The 12,876-nt window shown below is 34.6% G+C and overlaps 1 protein-coding gene across 2 annotated transcripts in view; it reads right to left on the reverse strand.

Annotated features, from left to right (window-relative positions):
* Window positions 1-12,876, reverse strand: part of Hil (peptidase hillarin) — a 162,932-nt gene that overhangs the window by 56,504 nt on the left and 93,552 nt on the right. The window lies entirely within an intron of this gene.

Consider the following 12,876-nt stretch of genomic DNA (forward strand, 5'->3'; position numbering starts at 1 on the left):
AAAATATTGTTTGAATTGTTCAAACATATTATGTTTCACCTTAGGGCTTACACTGGTAGAAAAAAAAATTTAATTAAATTTTCTTTGAGTGGATATATTTTTAAGGCGCCAATTGGTTACTTCCATTATTTTACTTGCAGCATACTCTCTAGGTCTCTCTTTCTAAACACATATATGTTTATAGGCTATTTCTTAATTAATATATGTTTGCATCTAAGCATATTATATTTACAAACATTTTATGTCCCAAACATAATATGTTCTAACATATATGTCCCAAACATGTTATGCTAGTTTATGAACATTATATGCTTGCACTTAAAAATATTGTGTTAAAAAATTTGAGTTCCAAACGTATAATTTTTACATCCAAACATATGAAAATCAGTCTTTTTCGTCCGTGTAGATAAGTACTATCATGTAAACAGTTTTTTAACAATAACAGCTCGCAGAATTCCCCAATGCCCAAGAATGCCTTAAGGCGGTAGTTATTAAAATAAGAAGTGAAATACGCCTAAAGACAACAAAAATGACAAACCAAAAACAATTTTTTTTTTAATTTTATTGCTCAAAAGCAGAAAAAATGTCGGAAATAACATCAACATTTAGAATCAGTTTAGATTTGGTCGAATTGGCTACCTTTGGCATGAATTATGACCTTAAAACCGCCGACAAAGCCGTCACACGCGGCACGAAAGTGGCTCTGCGATAATTTGGCCAATTATCGGTGATATGTCGTCTTGAAATGATAGACACATTGGTATTCTTCGGTGTCAAACTTACTCTCCAAAATGCCCCAGTCCAACCAATTAGGATCCGGAAATTTTGGTGGACATTGTGTGGTAGAAACGAGGAATCTCCTTTTTAAGTCACTCTGGGTTGACGCATGCTGAGTGCGATGCGTCCATGACTTGCGGTCGCCATCTCCATTACCATCAGAGGTGCCTGAATTTTGGCGCTTAATCGAAAATGTAAATTTTCATCTGACCTCTTTGGCAACCCGATCATTTTGAAGTGACTTGTCATCGGAGAAAACCAAATTCGGTAAGTGGAAAATTTCGTACAAGCGAAGCAACGTGGATTTCGTTCAAACCTGGCCTTCATTTTTCGGATAATTTCTGGTGTTGTTACGACTTCTTTCGTCCACCTTTTCGAAACGGTATAACACTGCCAGTATCGCGGTAACGATCAGTGGTTCGAGAAATAATAGATTTATTCACATTTAAATGGCGGAGGACCCTAACGGTAGCTACTAGTGGGTTTCCAACCAAATTTAAAGCAATTGCACTGCCACGCTTGAATTCACGAATCGCGAATAACTTTATTTCTGAATGATGTATCAAATCAAAATGCTTTTGTAAGTTTGTAAATAATAAAATGAATTGTCACTAGAATAATTCTGACAGCTGTCAGACGAGCGGTTTCGAAATGATAGCAACTTGCAGTTGATTGCAATACACAGTAAGTTAATATTTTTCAGTAACTTTAGTACTAAAGGGTGATTCTTTTGAGGTTAGGATTTTCATGCATTAGTATTTGACAGATCACGTGGGATTTCAGACATGGTGTCAAAGAGAAAGATGCTCAGTATGCTTTGACATTTCATCATGAATAGACTTACTAACGAGCAACGCTTGCAAATCATTGAATTTTATTACCAAAATCAGTGTTCGGTTCGAAATGTGTTTCGCGCTTTACGTCCGATTTATGGTCTACATAATCGACCAAGTGAGCAAACAATTAATGCGATTGTGACCAAGTTTCGCACTCAGTTTACTTTATTGGACATTAAACCAACCACACGAATGCGTACAGTGCGTACAGAAGAGAATATTGCGTCTGTTTCTGAGAGTGTTGCTGAAGACCGTGAAATGTCGATTCGTCGCCGTTCGCAGCAATTGGGTTTGTGTTATTCGACCACATGGAAGATTTTACGCAAAGATCTAGTAAAACCGTATAAAATACAGCTCGTGCAAGAACTGAAGCCGAACGATCTGCCACAACGTCGAATTTTCAGTGAATGGGCCCTAGAAAAGTTGGCAGAAAATCCGCTTTTTTATCGACAAATTTTGTTCAGCGATGAGGCTCATTTCTGGTTGAATGGCTACGTAAATAAGCAAAATTGCCGCATTTGGAGTGAAGAGCAACCAGAAGCCGTTCAAGAACTGCCCATGCATCCCGAAAAATGCACTGTTTGGTGTGGTTTGTACGCTGGTGGAATCATTGGACCGTATTTTTTCAAAGATGCTGTTGGACGCAACGTTACGGTGAATGGCGATCGCTATCGTTCGATGCTAACAAACTTTTTGTTGCCAAAAATGGAAGAACTGAACTTGGTTGACATGTGGTTTCAACAAGATGGCGCTACATGCCACACAGCTCGCGATTCTATGGCCATTTTGAGGGAAAACTTCGGAGAACAATTCATCTCAAGAAATGGACCGGTAAGTTGGCCACCAAGATCATGCGATTTGACGCCTTTAGACTATTTTTTGTGGGGCTACTTCAAGTCTAAAGTCTACAGAAATAAGCCAGCAACTATTCCAGCTTTGGAAGACAACATTTCCGAAGAAATTCGGGCTATTCCGGCCGAAATGCTCGAAAAAGTTGCCCAAAATTGGACTTTCCGAATGGACCACCTAAGACGCAGCCGCGGTCAACATTTAATGAAATTATCTTCAAAAAGTAAATGTCATGGACCAATCTAACGTTTCAAATAAAGAACCGATGAGATTTTGCAAATTTTATGCGTTTTTTTTAAAAAAAAAGTTATCAAGCTCTTAACAAATCACCCTTTATATATTGGAGGTGTGCACGTGAGTAATATTTTACTCACGCTCACGCAAACTCACGACGCAAAAATCTTACTCACGCACGGTATTGTTTGGTAGGTCTCACGCACACTCACGAAAAGAAAAATGTCGTGACTCACGAAATATAACGTGACTCACGAATAATTTTATGAGTAATTTACCTGAGGGACGTGTCTGAAATCATGAGCACGATTAAAATCGAGAGCGTTATTAAACTCTTAACATCCTAGGTGTCACTAAAATTGCAAATTAATTTAACTTTTAAGCGTTTTATGTTGGAGAGCGGGATTATTTTCGTGAGCGTAATTCGTTACACACGCACACTCACGAAGGTATTGTTTTCGTGACTCACGCTCACGCACGACATTTTGGTTTGTTAATCACACTCACGCCGTTGACATGAGCGTGACTCACGACTCACGCGTGAGTCACGACAATTTCGTGTCACGTGCACACCTCTACTCTATACGTCATACGCCCATAATGAATATGAATCTGATTGGTTACCATTTTTGGAAAAAAAAATCTACAAAATATGATTTCCTCTTTATATGGCACCTGTGGCAGACTCTTTCATTTGTGGCTTGCTTGGTAATTCGATACATTTTGATACTACATGAACTAAAAAAACTTCTGAAACGAACCGATTGATACAGCGAGAAAAATAGCAAATTGCTTAAGTTTACATTTACAGAAAAATAGTTAACTGTTTTATAGCACACTCAAAAAAAAGTTTGCTTGCATCCAAAGATTTTGACCTTCCTTTAAGGATTTTGGTATTGATTACGAGCCAAAGATGCGGATTCTTTAAAATATAAACATATTTTAAGGACCTCCCTGGCTTTAAATATATGATCGATAAAATTAAAATTGGATACAGATCTCATTCATCTAATTTTTATTCTCTGTTTGCGAAATATTAATAAAGGTATTCATGTACAAACAAATTCCAGTTTCAAAATCCAAATTATGCCAAGTACTTCAAAGTAAAAACAGTTGTTTTAATGCTAAAAAACTTTAAACCAAAGATGCAAATCCTTAAAATAAGTCATAGCCTATATTTGAAGCGTTTTTATCTTAAATTTAAAAATTAAATATGTCAGTTGAGTTAAAGACGAGTTCTTTAAATGAAAAATTTCTTTATTTTAAGGAACATTTGCCCTAAGGAACATTGCCTTACCTTAGAATTGCGTAAATGTAGAGTCCTAAAATTTAAGTTGCATAATCTTCCATATTAGGTCAATATTTTTTTCAGTGCAGGAATAAACTACGTCGTGCGTAAATTGAACTAAATTATACTCCACATTTTAAGATTTCCAAAAAAGCGTTGTTAAAACCAGGCAAATTTAATGCACCTGGGCTTTTTAACTACATCTCATGAAATTGCACCCTCTCATAGAAGAAAAGAGTAAGGAAAGTCTAAAGTCGGGCGGGGCCGACTATATTATACCCTGCACCACTTTGTAGATCTAAATTTTCGATACCATATCACATCCGTCAAATGTGTTTGGTGCTATATATAAAGGTTTGTCCCAAATATATACATTTAAATATCACTCGATTTGGACAGAATTTGATAGACTTTTACAAAATCTATAGACTCAAAATTTAAGTTGGCTAATGCACTAGGGTGGAACACAATTTTAGAAAAAAATAAACACATTTAAATCTGAAGCAATTTTAAGGAAACTTCGCAAAAGTTTATTTATGATTTATCGCCTGATATATATGTATTAGAAGTTTAGGAAAATTAGAGTCATTTTTACAACTTTTCGACTAAGCAGTGGCGATTTTACGCTCATGTCAACGGCGTGAGTGTGATTAACAAACCAAAATCAGAAAAACATATATATGGGAGCTATATCGAAATCTGAACCGATTTCAATCAAATTTGGCACACATGACTATATTACTAATTGTACTCCTAGTGCAAAATTTCAACCAAATTGGGCCAAAACTCTGGCTTCTGGGGCCATATAAGTCCATATCGGTAGAAAAATATATATGGAAGCTATATCTAAATCTGGACCGATTTCAATAAAATTTGGCACACATGACTATACTACCAATTGTACTCCTTGTGCAAAATTTCAAGCTAATTGGGATAAAACTTTGGCTTCTGTGTCCATATAAGTGCATATCGGGCGAAAGATATATATGGGAGCTATATCTAAATCAGAATGGATTTCCAACCAAATTTGGCACGCATAGCTACAATGCTAAATCTACTCCCTGTGCAAAAATTCAACTAAATTGGGCCAAAACTCTGGCTTTTAGGACCATATTAGTCCATATCGGGCGAAAGATATATATATGGGAGCTATATCTAAATCTGAACCGATTTCAATCAAATTTTGCTCACTTGACTATACTACTAATTGTACTCCTAGTTTCAACCAAATTGGGTCAAAACTCTGGCTTCTGGGGCCATATAAGTCCACATCGGGCGAAAAATATATATGAAAGCTATATCTAAATCTGAACCGATTCAATAAAATTTGGCACACATGACTATACTACCAATGGTACTCCTTGTAAAAAATTTCAAGCAAATCGGTATAATACTCTGGCTGCTGGGTCCATATTAGTGCATATCGGGCGAAAGATATATATGGGAGCTATATCTAAATCTGAACCGATTTCTTCCAAAATCAATAGGGTTCTATTCTGACCCAAATTAGGAACATGTACCAAATTTGAAGGCGATTGGACTTAAATTGCGACCTAGACTTTGATCACAAAAATGTGTTCACAGACAGACGGACGGACGGACGGACAGACGGACATGGTTATATCGACTCAGGGACCCACCCTGAGCATTATTACCAAAGACACCCTGTGTCTATCTCGTCTCCTTCTGGGTGTTACAAACATATGCACTAACTTATAATACCCTGTTCCACAATGTGGCGCAGGGTATAAAAATGAACTAAAAGTAAAGAAAACAATCATTGGCGACAAATAATAACCATTTTAATCATACAGTAGTTTTTTCTTACTATTTTTGGGAGTCGTGCGCAAAATTTCTTTTGCTTTAGTTCATATTGAACTTATTTGTGCGGTCATTGAACTGTGGAAAAAATATTCGATTTTATATTTTTTTTTTCAAGTTTAACTTTCGTTCAGACGGAAAATCGAAACGAAAATCATATCAATTTATATAGAGATCGCTATTCACAACGTCGAAATTGAAACTTTGATTATTTGAATTTATTTAAAAATTCCAAACTCCTAATTTTAAACACTTAGTCGTAATTTGAAGTGTTCGGAAAGCCCAGTACATATTTTTTATCATTGTAATTCTCATTTCAGAAACGCTAATAGCCATATTTTTAATATCCATTGGGCATATCCGAATAATATAGAATTTACGAATAATTCCTTAATTGCAATCTTCGAACTATACATTTTTTATCACCTCAGCGTAATTTCACAGTAGTTACCATCAATTCATGATCAATTAAGTTCTACTGCTAATGAATATTAATGCGATAACATAGTTGACTATAATTATCTCTTTTGACGTTTCCTATTAAATGTCTATTTTTGTTACATACACATACACATACACACACACGCACAAACACCTTCAAAGGCCTCTATCTACATCTATATATGAATTCATTCCTACTGTAAAGAAAAACAGAAAAACAGCAAAAAAAAGTAAATAAACGACCTGCTTAGAAATACACAATAAAAGAGTGAATGAATGAAACAATAAAGGAGAAAAAACTGCATAATATGTAGGTGAAGTTACTTGATGGACTAGCAACAAACGTCATGTCTAAAACGGTGTATCTATGTCGACATCCAGTGGCTAAATAAGGCCGGACCAACTTTTAGTCAGACAGGTCTGCTAGCTGGCCGGTAAATATTTAAGCCAGGCAGTCCATAATGCATTCTTATGGGCAGGATATACAAAAGAAGGGGGTCGATAATATGGCAATAACATTTTTTCTTATAGCAATGTAAACACAAGCAAAAAACGTGTGTAAGCCAACACAATGTCCACAGTAGTGGTGTGCGCGTGACTGAAATTACACTAACACTCAAGCACATTCACGAAGCCAAATGCTTATTCACGTACGATACATGTGATAGCCAATCCCACTCACGCACATTCACGAAATGAAAACCAGTACTCACGCATGAACTACATTTAAAGACTCACGGTCACGCACGATTCACGACAATTCACGAGACTCACCACATTTTCCAAACGGAAATCAGCAAATGTAACAAAATTCAAAAATAGAATATAGTTCGAGAGCTAAATTAATTTCAGTATGAATTAAATCTTTATTTTTTCGTGAGTGTGATTTTGCAGAAATTTTATTCACACGAACCGATTTTTTTTCTCAGGCACGCTCCCACACGACATATTTATTTTAGTCCCATTCACGCACATTCACGAGAGTTGCTTTGGATTTTGGATTTGACTCACGTGGTTCACGCGTGAATCATGCGTGTCACGAGTATTTCGTGTCACGCGCACACCTCTGGTCCACAGTGTCATGTAACATAGCTGTTATTTATACTCATCAGTACACAAGTAAAGCCAATCATCCAATAATTTTTTTCAACATTTTTCATGGGTGGGTACTATTGCATGTCCTATCCCCCTGGTCTGGTTTTCGAATACGCAAAAGGCGAAATATTTGATTGCCAACAGATTGTAAATGTTTCTCTGTGAACTTTATTCACGAATTAACATTTTCTTTGTAGTTTGAATTATATGGAAGATGAAAAATTTGATTTTTGCTAATTTGAAACCCGAAAAGAGGGTATTTAAATTTTTACCACGAGGCAGATGTGCTTGTAAATCCATTCGTTTTTCAGAAAAGAACAGCCTTTGTGTTTATTTTTTGTTTGTTTTGATTTAACTAAACAAAAGAAACAAAAACAAAATCAAACCTTATAAAAACGGGAGTCGTTTATAAACCCATTTTCCAAAGTTGTGTACCCTATGCTAGAGGTGTGCACGTGAGTAATATTTTACTCACGTACACTCACACTCACGACGGAAATATCTTACTCACGCACACTCACGCACGATATTGTTTGGTCTCACGCTCACTCACGAAAAGAAAACTTCAACTCATGCACGAAAATGTCGTGACTCACGAAAAATATCGTGACTCACGAAATATGTCGTGACTCACGAATCATTTTATGAGTAATCTACCTGAGGGACGTGTCTGAAATCATGAGCACGATTAAAATCGAGAGCGTTATTAAACTCTTAACATCCTAGGTGTCGCTAAAATTGCAAATGAATTAAACTTTTAAGCGTTTTATGTTGAAGGGCGGGATTATTTTCTTGAGCGTAATTCGTTACTCACGCACACTCACGAAGATATTGTTTTCGTGACTAACGCACGACATTTTAGTTTGTTAATCACGCTCACGCACACTCACGCCGTTGACATGAGCGTGACTCACGACTCATGCGTGAGTCACGGCAATTTCGTGTCACATGCACACCTCTACCCTATACTCTAAAGTATCGAATATTGGTCTTGCACCCCACAATTTTATATTGCGATGTGGTCCATAACGTCCTTTATTTATATAGACCCCATATAAATGATCGCCTGTTTTGACTTCTTGAGCATCTTGGAAGGTGATTTCAATTCGGTACTCCCGGTACGTGGCATTTTTTTCTTACCATATCACAAAAAATTGTCAATATACATGGACGAAAAAGACTGTTTTTCATATGTTTGGGTGTAAAAATTATATGCTTGGAACTCAAATTTTTTAACACAATATTTTTAAGCGCAATGTTCATAAACTAGCATAACATGTTTGGGACATAAAATGCTTGTAAATATAATATGCTTAGATGCAAACATATATTAATTTGAAAATAGCCTATAAACATATATGTGATTAGAAAGAGAGACCTAGAGAGTATGCTGCAAGTAAAATCATGAAAGTAACCAATTGGCGCCTTACAAATATATCCACACAAAGACAATTTCATTAAAATTTTTTACTACCAGTGTATGCCCTAAGGTGAAACATAATATGTTTGAACAGTACAAACAATATTTTATTTGGACCAATCCTAAAAATATATATGCTTGAAGCAAAATGTATTCGGGGTATATGTTACAAAAGCGATTTTTTGAGGTTGTAGGTTCATAATTAGAGATTGCCTCAATATATAATATATATAAATTTATATAGGTGCTAACATACACAGAAAAAAAAAACTTATCCTCTTTGAAGATTATTGTTTTTACTTTAATTATTTTCGTACTAATTCCAAACCAAATAGCCTTTGATATTGTGAAACAAGTCGTATTTTTTGCATTTTTCCATAGTTTGAAATCAAAGTCCTTTATAAGCGTGTTATTCGCAAATTAAAATTCAAATTCGACTTCAAGTATAAATTTAAATAAAAAATGAAAGACGTCTTACATTTTTTAACGCTCTTTGACTTTAAAATCAAGTTTCAAATAATCATCGAATTTAAAGTAGGTTTCATTAATTTCCCTAAGAGAAATTAATAAATCCCGGTCCCAGATCTGATCAAAACGTAAGGAAAAAATCGGTCACTCTGGTACGTGTTTGTCATTGAAGCGGTAAATTTAACCTTTAGGACTTCGAAAGGAAAGGATTCGAAAGTACACTTCCTGGGCCAGTTTAGTAAGACAACCTTTTAAGAAGATTTTGAGCATTTCGGATCGTGTCAGAAAGGCAAATGCAATGGAATATTTTGAACAATAGATTATTCTAATAGTTGTATTTCAGTAAATGTGTAGATCCATTTGCTGAGTATAGTCATTAATAAATTATATGGAAATTTAAAAATTGAGATAAACTGGAGCATCGGTACCAATCCTGTGATAGGTTCCTCAGTGAAAATTTTCTCAATTTCCCGTCGGCTTGTTACAGATTTATTAAAGCAGAGTTAACATCAAACAAACTGAATTTTTGGGTTTTGTGAAGATACTCACTTTAAAGTCGAATCACCTAACTGTATTGACCAATTGCCTTCAATGAAAAGTTCAACTTTTGGCCAAGTAAAAAATCTTTGTATCTGAGAAATGAGTCTTCTATGCTAAATATACTGAAAATATTGGCCTAAATAAGAGAAGGTTAAAATCTATGAATGCAAATAAAGATTTTTCGTAACATATTTGTCCGTACTATTCGTGTTTTTTCATTGCATATTGAACAATCGTTTTGCAGCACCATTATCGAAAACTTTGCATTAAAATTTGCGGAAATTAATGGGAAATCAAAAAATTGAGATACGTTTGTATGAGGATTATATCACAATTTGAACACCCCACAATTTAAGAACCTACTAATAGTACACGTAAAAACTATTTAATTTATACTTGGAATGCTAACAATGGAATTCGTGATTCCTTTGTAGCTGTGTACTCTAACTAAAGGCCCATCCAAGTTGACCTCCGATAGTTTCCTCCGGAATGGTTACTAACATCTGGCCTGCAGGTGCCGTCTGGTTTGGTTTATATTTCTGACAAACTTCTCTCCGAACAAACTTAGCAACGTCACGAGCTATACCCGGCCAATTGTATACTCATGCCAACTTATTTCTAAGTCCCACACAGAGAAAAAATTTACGAAAATTTTTCCAATTAAAATCTTAATTGAGTTTTAAAAAATATTCAATTAAAAATTTAATTGATTCAACAAATTTTTTAATTGAAATAAAAATCAATCACACAAATTAATAGTATCAATTAAGTTTTTAATTGGATCAATTAATTTTTTAATTGACTGTCAATTAATTTTTTAATTGATACTATCATTTCTGTGATTGAAGACATTTCAATTAAAAAATTAATTGGATCAATTAATTTCGTGATTGAATCAGAAAAATATTTTTTTGTGTGCATGTGCCCTGCGGCGGGTTGACTGTGGTTCTCCCTTAGTACTTGGGGCCGATGGGTGGTTTGTACACATAAATTCCACGGTAGGCTGTCTTTGTCCCGCGGATGAGTGGGGATATGTCGGAACAGTTGGTTTCCCACGATAGTGTAATCGGGAAACTTCCGGGGATTCATGTTCATTTCGTCTATTTTCCCTTTCACCCAGGGACATTCTGACGTGGATGCCGATACCGCCCGCTGAAGAGTTTCGACAGGTAGCCGGGAGAGCGTAGCCACAATGACGTTCAAGCCACCTTTCCTGTATCATATGTCGAAGGTATACTGTTGGAGTTCGAGGGCCCACCGCGCGTGTCGGATTTGGATAGTTTATTGAGTTGGCGTTAAAGACGTCAGATAATCGGTGATTACTTGAAATCGATAGCCCTCTATGTATGGTCGTAATTTGCGTATGCCCCGGCCGATCGCCAGACACTCTTGCTCCGTGGCAGAGCAATTCCTTTCTGTCCCATTCAGAGTCCTGCTAGCGTATGCTATAACTCGTTCACCCTCCTCGAACTGGACGGCAGCACTCAGTGAAAATAGAGAAGTTTACCACTGTGGTATCATAGTCTGAATAGTCTAAGTGAGCCTGAAATATCGGGTTGTCACTATACCTAACCAGACCTAACCTAACGTCTCTCTGAAAGCACTATGCCGTAGAGTAAACAAAGAGGAAGCATCATAGTGTGCGGAGATATGCAGTAAGAACTGCGGGACTCTTGCCGAATTATTGTGAAAAATATAACTGAGAGTTGTTCAACACCAATCTTGGACTTGGAATTTTTATTAAATTAGTGAAAGTAGATACGTCAAAGTAGATATGTCATCGTCAAAATATAACATTTTGCTTTTGAAACATGTTTGGGATAATCATACTCCTTCTCTTGTACACCAAAAAACAGGTGAACTGTTTTATAGGAAGAATAAACTAACTCGTACGAAAATTGAACTAAATTGTACTCCACATTTTGAGATTTCCAGAAGGCGTTGTTAAAACCAGGAAAATTTAATGACCTGTTGTAGTTTTTAACTGCAGTGCACGAAATTACACCCTCTCATAGAAGAAAAAATGAACTAATAGTAAAGAATAAAATCATTGGCGCCAAATCATGACCATTTTAAGCATACAGTAGTTCATTCTTACTATTTTTGGGAATCGTATGAAAATGTTCGTTTGCTTTAGTTCATATTGAACTTATGTGAGCGGTCATTGAACTTTATACCCACGTTTAGCTCATAAATGAAAATGTATGAAAATGTTCGTTTGCTTTAGTTCATATTGAACTTATGTGAGCGGTCATTGAACTTTATACCCACGTTTAGCTCATAAAATGTTTGAGACATACTTAAAAAAAAAAACCAAGTAAGGAAAGTCTAAAGTCGGGCGGGGCCGACTATATTATACCCTGCACCACTTTGTAGATCTACATTTTTGATACCATATTACATCCGTCAAATGTTTTGTATTTGTCCCAAACACATACATTTAAATATCACTCGATCTGGACAGAATTTGATAGACTTCTACAAAATCTATAGACTCAAAATTTAAGTCGGCTAATGCACTAGGGTGGAACACAATGTTAGTAAAAACAAGGAAAATGTTGGTATTTTGACCATTTTTGTCGAAATCAGAAAAACATATATGTGGGATATATATAAATAAATATATATATATATATATATATATATATATATATATATATATATATATATATATATATATATATATATATATATATATATATATATATATATATATATATATATATATATATATATATATATATATATAAATATATATATATATATATATATATATATATATATATATATATATAGATATATATATATATATATATATATATATATATATATATATATATATATATATATATATATATATATATATATATATATATATATATATATATATATATATATATATATATATATATATATATATATATATATATATATATATATATATATATATATATATATATACATATATATATATATATATATATGGGAGCTATATCTAAATCTGAACCGAGTTCAATCAAATTTTGCACACTTGACTATACGACTAAGCGTTATGTTTGTATATATATATATATATATATATATATATATATATATATATATATATA

This window comes from Haematobia irritans, chromosome 5 (genome assembly GCF_050003625.1).
Source record: "Haematobia irritans isolate KBUSLIRL chromosome 5, ASM5000362v1, whole genome shotgun sequence".
NCBI lineage: Eukaryota > Metazoa > Arthropoda > Insecta > Diptera > Muscidae > Haematobia > Haematobia irritans.